At 37.5% G+C, this 7,178-nt stretch overlaps 1 protein-coding gene across 12 annotated transcripts in view; it reads right to left on the bottom strand.

The window, feature by feature from the left end:
* Positions 1-7,178, bottom strand: part of LOC111872821 (sex determination protein fruitless) — a 160,875-nt gene that overhangs the window by 68,133 nt on the left and 85,564 nt on the right. For 2 of the 12 annotated variants that reach the window (XR_004513951.1, XR_002844299.2), the window contains exon 5: positions 1,090-1,521. The exons of the other annotated variants lie outside the window; for them this stretch is intronic. The gene's annotated coding sequence lies outside the window, so the exon portion shown is untranslated. The remainder of the gene's footprint in view (positions 1-1,089; positions 1,522-7,178) is intronic. 12 annotated transcript variants of the gene reach the window in all.

The following is a 7,178-nucleotide window of genomic DNA, read 5'->3' as shown; positions in this document are numbered from 1 at the left end:
GCCACCAAGATGCGCTATATGGATCGCATCATTAGGGAAGCCATTGAGATTGAACTGCATCCAGGGAATATGAGCAGAGAGGATGGGTTTCGTCTCAGCAAGTCTTGGAAACCTCTTATCTGTTCTCTTAAAAACCCACCACCAGGATATGACGCCAGATCCAGAAGGCCACAAGGCCAGGACCAACCAACATAACAACCCACCCCTCAGCTTACGGTTAAAGCCCAGCCTTTTAAGCTTGCTATTCTCTCCCCTACACAAAATCACGCTTGTCCCAGCTCCCTTCCCCTACCCCTCCCACACCACTGCTTTCACTTGTTTACTTGCCCTCCCCCCCTTCCCTCTCTGCTCTCACATAGCTGTGTATATTTCCACAGTCTGCTTTACCGTTTCTCATGGTGTTGTCGCTTGCAGATTTCTTATACTTTTTCTTCTACCCTGAAGATGGGGGCGATACGTTCCTCCGAAACGTCGGTTAACACCACATATACACGGTGCCAAATCCCAGAAGACTGCTTTCTTCAAACTGTACCAACTTTGCCACTTGACCAATAAATACCAGTACTGGAAACAGTAAGTAATATCTCTTTCTTATAAACAATTTTGGAATTGTACAGTGAAACAGCTCTATCTTGGAAACCGTTTGAAATAGAACACATGTACATATACACATTTTTGCTTACAATGACCGATACTATGACCTCCCAGAATATTGACATTTCCTTCTAGGACATCCTGTATATTCATATGCTTGCCAGACATTTGTTCCACCTCTTCCACAAAACCATAAAGAAAAACTATATTATACAGTTTTTATACTCTTATCCAGAAAAATGCCTGAGCTGTGTACATGTAACAATAATTTGAACTTTTAGTCTCAAAGGAAGTGAATATTTGGTAACCTGCGAAGTAATTCCTTTTGTAAAATGACATAAAATCTATTTAATATTTCAAGTGTCCATGTACTTGCATAAACCACTTCCAACTTCCAACTTTAATTTCTTCCTTAAATTTAACTTCAACTTATCACACTTTGCAATAAAAATACAATTAGAATAATTTAATATTTGAGGACAATTATACATTTACCTTATAGTTTGAAAGCACTCTATAAAACGCAGTACTGTATGACACTTCTATGTATCTTCTGCTTATAAACAACTCTTCTAAGGTGGTGTTTAACATTTTCTTCTGACTAGAACCAATTTCATGTCTGAGCAATTTTTCATTCCGCTAACCTCTTAAACTGAGAAGAAACACTCCCATCTTGGGCCAATTCGAAATGATGCCCACGAGAGTACCTGGTGATTTCAATGCTATGCACATTTCGCAAATGGGCTTTAAGTTTATCAACCCGGGCATAGACAGCTGTACAATGTAAACATCTGTGTTCCCCAGGGAAATGTGCACTAAAGTGGTGCCACCTGTTGCTCACTGTTTTCCCACATAATACACAGTGAAACAGGCCTGTAATACAGGGGTCCGGTGTGAATTTGCCTTCATATGTAGTACGCGCTCGTCCTGGAAGCAAAGAGAGAGCTTCGTTCAGTCACTCTTCTGCTCCAGAAATGTTTTTTTCTTTATCAAACTTAATCTCACAAAAGTACATACATATTTATGTGTCCAGATCAACATAATGCAACATAAATTTGGCAAAATCTGAACACATTTAAAAAGGATTTGTACTTGATTAAAGTACAGCCACTTGCAAGTCATGACAGTTTCATACACACTTTCCATAAAACATTTAGATTTTTCAAAGAAACTACATATTCCATGTTGTTCCACATGCAGTTTTTATTTTATAAATAAACACTCACCTCGGAGAATATAGATCAGCCACATGATATCATGTGACAATAAGATATTAGGCAACTATGGCAAATGGCACACTACCTTTGATTTTTGAGAAATGAAGTAACATTGTTGAAGAATGCTCAATTCCAAACTTGTTTCACATTCAAGCGGCACAGAGCACTATAACATTCCTGCATTATATTGTTCTGCTGCTGTACAATCCATAACATTCTATTCAAATATTATGGTCAAATACACAGTTGTCTGCCCAGATTTCACTTCACAAAATCCAAAACTTACTTCATGGCATATGCAAGGATCAATGTTATAAACATAAAAAGTCATATAATCGCATGGTGTATTAAAAGTCATATTTTGTACGTGAAGGTAGAAAACGCTTCCAGAAAAACAGAATCAAATAAAACAACTTTAAAAAGTTGAAATCTTTCTGTGGATATACATGCTGTCATTCCAGTCATGAGACTTGTTGTACACTTGAATATCTAAGAAAACATAGAATTTCATAAAATAAGTGAACAATTTCATACTTTTATTATGGAAGTGTATTAATGATACAGTTTAATCTCTGTTTCTTTCTGCAGAGCAAGCATTAAAATACCAATCATCAAGAAAGGCACGGTACATGTTCTGAGAGAAAATTAACAATTCAAGTACAGTGTAATTACTGTATACATTACACAACAATGATCTGTCTACAAACATAAGTGTTCCTGAGTAGACAGACACCTTTACAGAAACTGGTAATATTCTGAAAAGTACAAGCATGTGTAGGCTATGTATGACAGCTGAGAAAGTGAAATATGTGTATGTTCCTGAAACATATGACAGTAGCCTAGGCAAATGTTTGTACCATGGCAAAGCAACTCTGTATGCCAAGAGCAACAGGGCATACACTTCTCCACTTGTGTCTGTATCCACACAAGGTACCACTCTCAACAAGATACACCTAGAAAATTTGTTGAACCATAAAGTACTAAATGATTAAATGCTGGCAAAGCTGAATGAAAATTCCGACTTCTTACAAATCATTTTTTTTCTGAGTCCATATTCAATGTCAGTGGAAAGTCAACAGACATGACTGCCACATACGGGGTTCTGATAATTCACATCTTTTAATATGAGCAAGACTAGTCGACGATTCATCTGTGGTGCAGTCTGTTATGTGACAGGGTGATAAGTCCATGTTTTTCCAGGCCCACAACAAATGGAAATATTTTTCTTAATATGCTACAAATTTACACTGAGCCAAAGATGAGGGATCTTCAACCTACAGCAATCTTCCAACAGCACGGTGCTCCTCCACATTGCACCACTGTGATGCAAGAGTTTCTGCACAAAATACTACCTGTGATCACCTGGCTTCATAGGTCACCAAACATCTACTCCTCAATTTTTCTGTGGGGCTAAGTGAAGGACTGTTCACTACAAAAACTTTTGCTGCAGCAGTCTCCATAATGCTAGAAATGGTGAACAGAATATTTCGGAAACCGCCGCAGTGTAAGGAATGGTGCCCAGTGGAAATGTATTAACACCCTATGCTTACATGACACTTGATATGTCTTCCCTCAGAATAACACATATTTCACTTAAGTAATGTCTTGGCTCAGACAAAGCTAATTAAGATTAGCAAAAGCTAAACACTGAATCCTCAAACATAGTTCGATTGCTTGACTGACACCAAGTTTTGGTGTGTAGGAACCTACAGAATGCAGCCACATGAGGTGAAATTATGCTTTCTCAAAACATTAAATTATGGTAACCAGTATACCTGAATGAGTGTAAATATAAAACGTTCTCATACCTCAATATCAGAGGCAGAATATGTTTTTCAATTACGGAACTGAAACATCAACTAGCATCCCTATATAAGACGATGGTCACCTATCACGTTTCTCATAACCTCAATAAAAATATGCTTCCAAATTCCGAACTGCTCATAACTTGCGTTCTAATTAAATGTGACAGTATGTTACACTTCACATAACAATACAGAAGCATTCATACTCTATTACACCAAATGTTCATAACTGTTTTCCGTCAACATAATTTTTAGTACCACATCACACCCCTTACAAAAGTACTTCACCAAGCATCAGGCACATTACTCAATTTCACAGTCCTTGCACAATAACAAACTGGTTTATCAGTTTTAATAATGCATATCTGCAGTTAGCATAATTCAGAATTTCCATCTTAATGGCATATATCATGAAGTATGATATGTCATGGGAATCAAAGTCAGAATTTTAGATGAGGTTACTACAGAATGTTTGTTCTTGGTAATGGCCTAACATTATGAAAGTTCTCTCCCAGGCAACTGAAGACGATGAAGGCTATTACATCTGCTTCTACTAAATTAGGACTTAAGAAATTTACCTCAAAATCAACAGCACTTCCTAAGCCATGCTAGAGTGAAAAAGACCATGACACACTTACACACTTGCCAGTAACAAACAGAAAATACACAATTATCTAAGTCAAAAATGTAATATGAAACCTCCTTTTGGCCCTTAGTTATCTTTGGCTGCTGACATTTCATTATATGATGCTACATTAAACACCTGACGATTCCTTTTAACTACTGAAGGTAGGTCTTCAGACTAAATGTCATTTTGAACATAAAAAAATGAAATTTTAAGGGGAAACAACTAAGAAGTTCTGAGTTAACTTAACAGCAATGACCTCCCAACAGGCAATAATTCAAGTAGGAAAACAAAACCTCGAACTGCAAAACCTACCACACCCTATACAAATAAAATGAATCTCATGATGAAATAACACAACACAAAAATACAAACACGTCCTGACATTAGGGACTGAACTGGAATCTTTACATTGAAGAAGCTTGTTTGTACCTGAATATAGGAAGAATTGTTCTGTGTCTGGGATTGAGCATTTCAGACATTTTAAAACGCTTTAATTCTTACAGGTCTACAAGTGGCCCACTTTCAATAATAAGACTTCTTTTACAAGGACCTACTGCATTCTCTACTGAATCAATTTTTGCGTTTGTTCTTGGAAGAAGAGGAAATGGCCAGCTCAGAAAAACGCAGAAGCTTTTGTTGCATTTAAGTAAAAAATAGCACTGGGCAAAATAAACATCACAATTGACAAAAACAAGCACTTTTCCCTTACAGTGAATACTGAAAATCAGGGTCAGCTGCAACATACACTCATGACCAAATTTAGGATTTTCAGTACCAATCTTTGGCTCTGAGTGAGAAAAGCCAAGGAACATAAATCAGTTTTACTTGTGAACACATGAAATAAAATCTCAAAAAATACAAAATGTCACAATCATCAAAGAAAGCTCATACCCCCTAGAGAATTAATAGGAACTTTATTAAAAAACGCTATACTGCTCTTGTGTGGATGGACACAATTTCCTATTTGACAACAAAACTTTGTTTTGAATACCAAACAAACACAGAAAATTTCTCATTACTTTTCTACCACATTTTCTTTTGCACACTCAAAAACTTACTACGCTTAATCTTACCTAAATTTGGCCATGATACTAATAACATTTCATCATGAAATAATGAACTGTGGTATGACAAAGAACCAAATACTGCGCGACAGCGCTCCGATGCCGCCAAGTCACCGCTGGTGGGGAGGGAGGGGCGTCATCCACAGTAGAACACATCACAATATTATAGTTAATACATCATTTATTCCACTTAATGTTACTATAATGATGCTGAAACATATAAGATCTTGAATTTTCTAGTTGTTTCAAATGTGACTTTTGACTAAGAGAAACTAAAGAGGTATCACTCTTCTATATACTGTAACAATATGAAAGAGACAATAAGATAGCTCACTTCCACAGCTTCATAAGAAATGCTACAGCATTTAGTTCTTTGACAATCACAGTTATTTATCTGAAGCATTTCCTGGTTCACTCTCCAAAGAGACATCCTAACAAGATTTATATATAAGAAAAGAAAAAAAAACATGTACATACCTTGTTTAGAGTCCAGTGCCAATTAGGGTACTTCTCCCTCTACTGTGATCATTCCTACTTAACGTTTGTTACACATGACTGACACTTAAACTTGGCAATATGCACACTGTTCATAATTAAAATACCAAATCTCATTTCTCTCAGACAATTGATCACTCCACACTTAAGAGAGATATTAGCTTAAAAAAATCATAAGTACTAGGATGCAATAAATTTTAAAATGTTTGAAATATAGAAGACATTCTTACCCATTCCAGCACAACAAGAAAAAGTACATATTCTTCATTATATCCGGCCAAATTTCTTAACCTAGAAGCAACATGCCTGCAATGGATTGAAGTAGTTCTGTCTCATAAAATACAGCTACAATTACTCAACTGATGATGTACTGCCAGCTGCACCTTAAAAAAAGTTCTAGTTGTGAAGAAATAATCACTTGTCACTTCAAGGTTAGTTTGGTTTATTTGACACTTTCCACTGACATGATTTTAGCACCAAATAACAGGATGGGAGGGCTATGAATGTTGCATTGGAATGATGTGAAACAATATGATTGCAGTCTAATTAAACTACTATCGCTGGAGTACTGCCCTGAAGAAAAATCACTAAAATCCTCAACCAGGATAGGTGGGTCTCAGGAACAAGATTTGGGCATGAGACTCCTGTATATAACCTCTTCGACTCGATGCATTTCCACATTAAATAGCACAGCTCTGTTTTCATTTTGGAAGATATGAGGGTTGGAACTTTAATAGTGGCAACACTGCTGTAGAGACGCCATGCAATGGAACCAAATAATGTCGCTTATACCACACGTTAGTTACATACCTACCTTACCTCAGAGCAAATGGACTCTCCCTTCCCACATCACACGCATGCGCAGTGACAAGAAGAACACAGCCTCATGTTAGCAGGTGGTCTAATGTAGTGCTATCACGATGTTTTCGAAACAGGAACAATGGAGTTGGATAAATATTGAATGTGCCAGAGGCCGTACAGCACGATAGTGTCATCAAGGTCTTCAAGAGGCTTGCGGGGAATCTGCACTGCCTTACAGAACAGTGGCAAGGTGGGTAAAAGCCTTCAACGAGGGACGCCAAAATGTGGCGTCGGCCAGGTCATCCTAGTGTCAGTGAAGAAGTGTATGCTCTTTCCGCATTACTCGAGAGTGATCAATGCTATACGACTTGTGAGCTGGCGTGAGAGGCAGGATTAGTGCATACGACTGTGCTTCACATTCTGAAGGAACACCTGGGCATGAGAAAAACTGCATCATGATGGGTTCCGCATGATTTGACGGAAATGCAGAAATGGCTACAATACGCTATTCGTAACCACTTCGCGCTATGAGCGCGAATGAGAGGCTTTCTTATGCCATATCATTACGTTGGAT

Source organism: Cryptotermes secundus, unplaced genomic scaffold (assembly GCF_002891405.2).
Source record: "Cryptotermes secundus unplaced genomic scaffold, Csec_1.0 scaffold79, whole genome shotgun sequence".
Classification (NCBI taxonomy): Eukaryota; Metazoa; Arthropoda; class Insecta; order Blattodea; family Kalotermitidae; genus Cryptotermes; species Cryptotermes secundus.
Note: the sequence above shows the minus strand (reverse complement) of the source record. Positions and strands in the feature narration are given on the sequence as shown.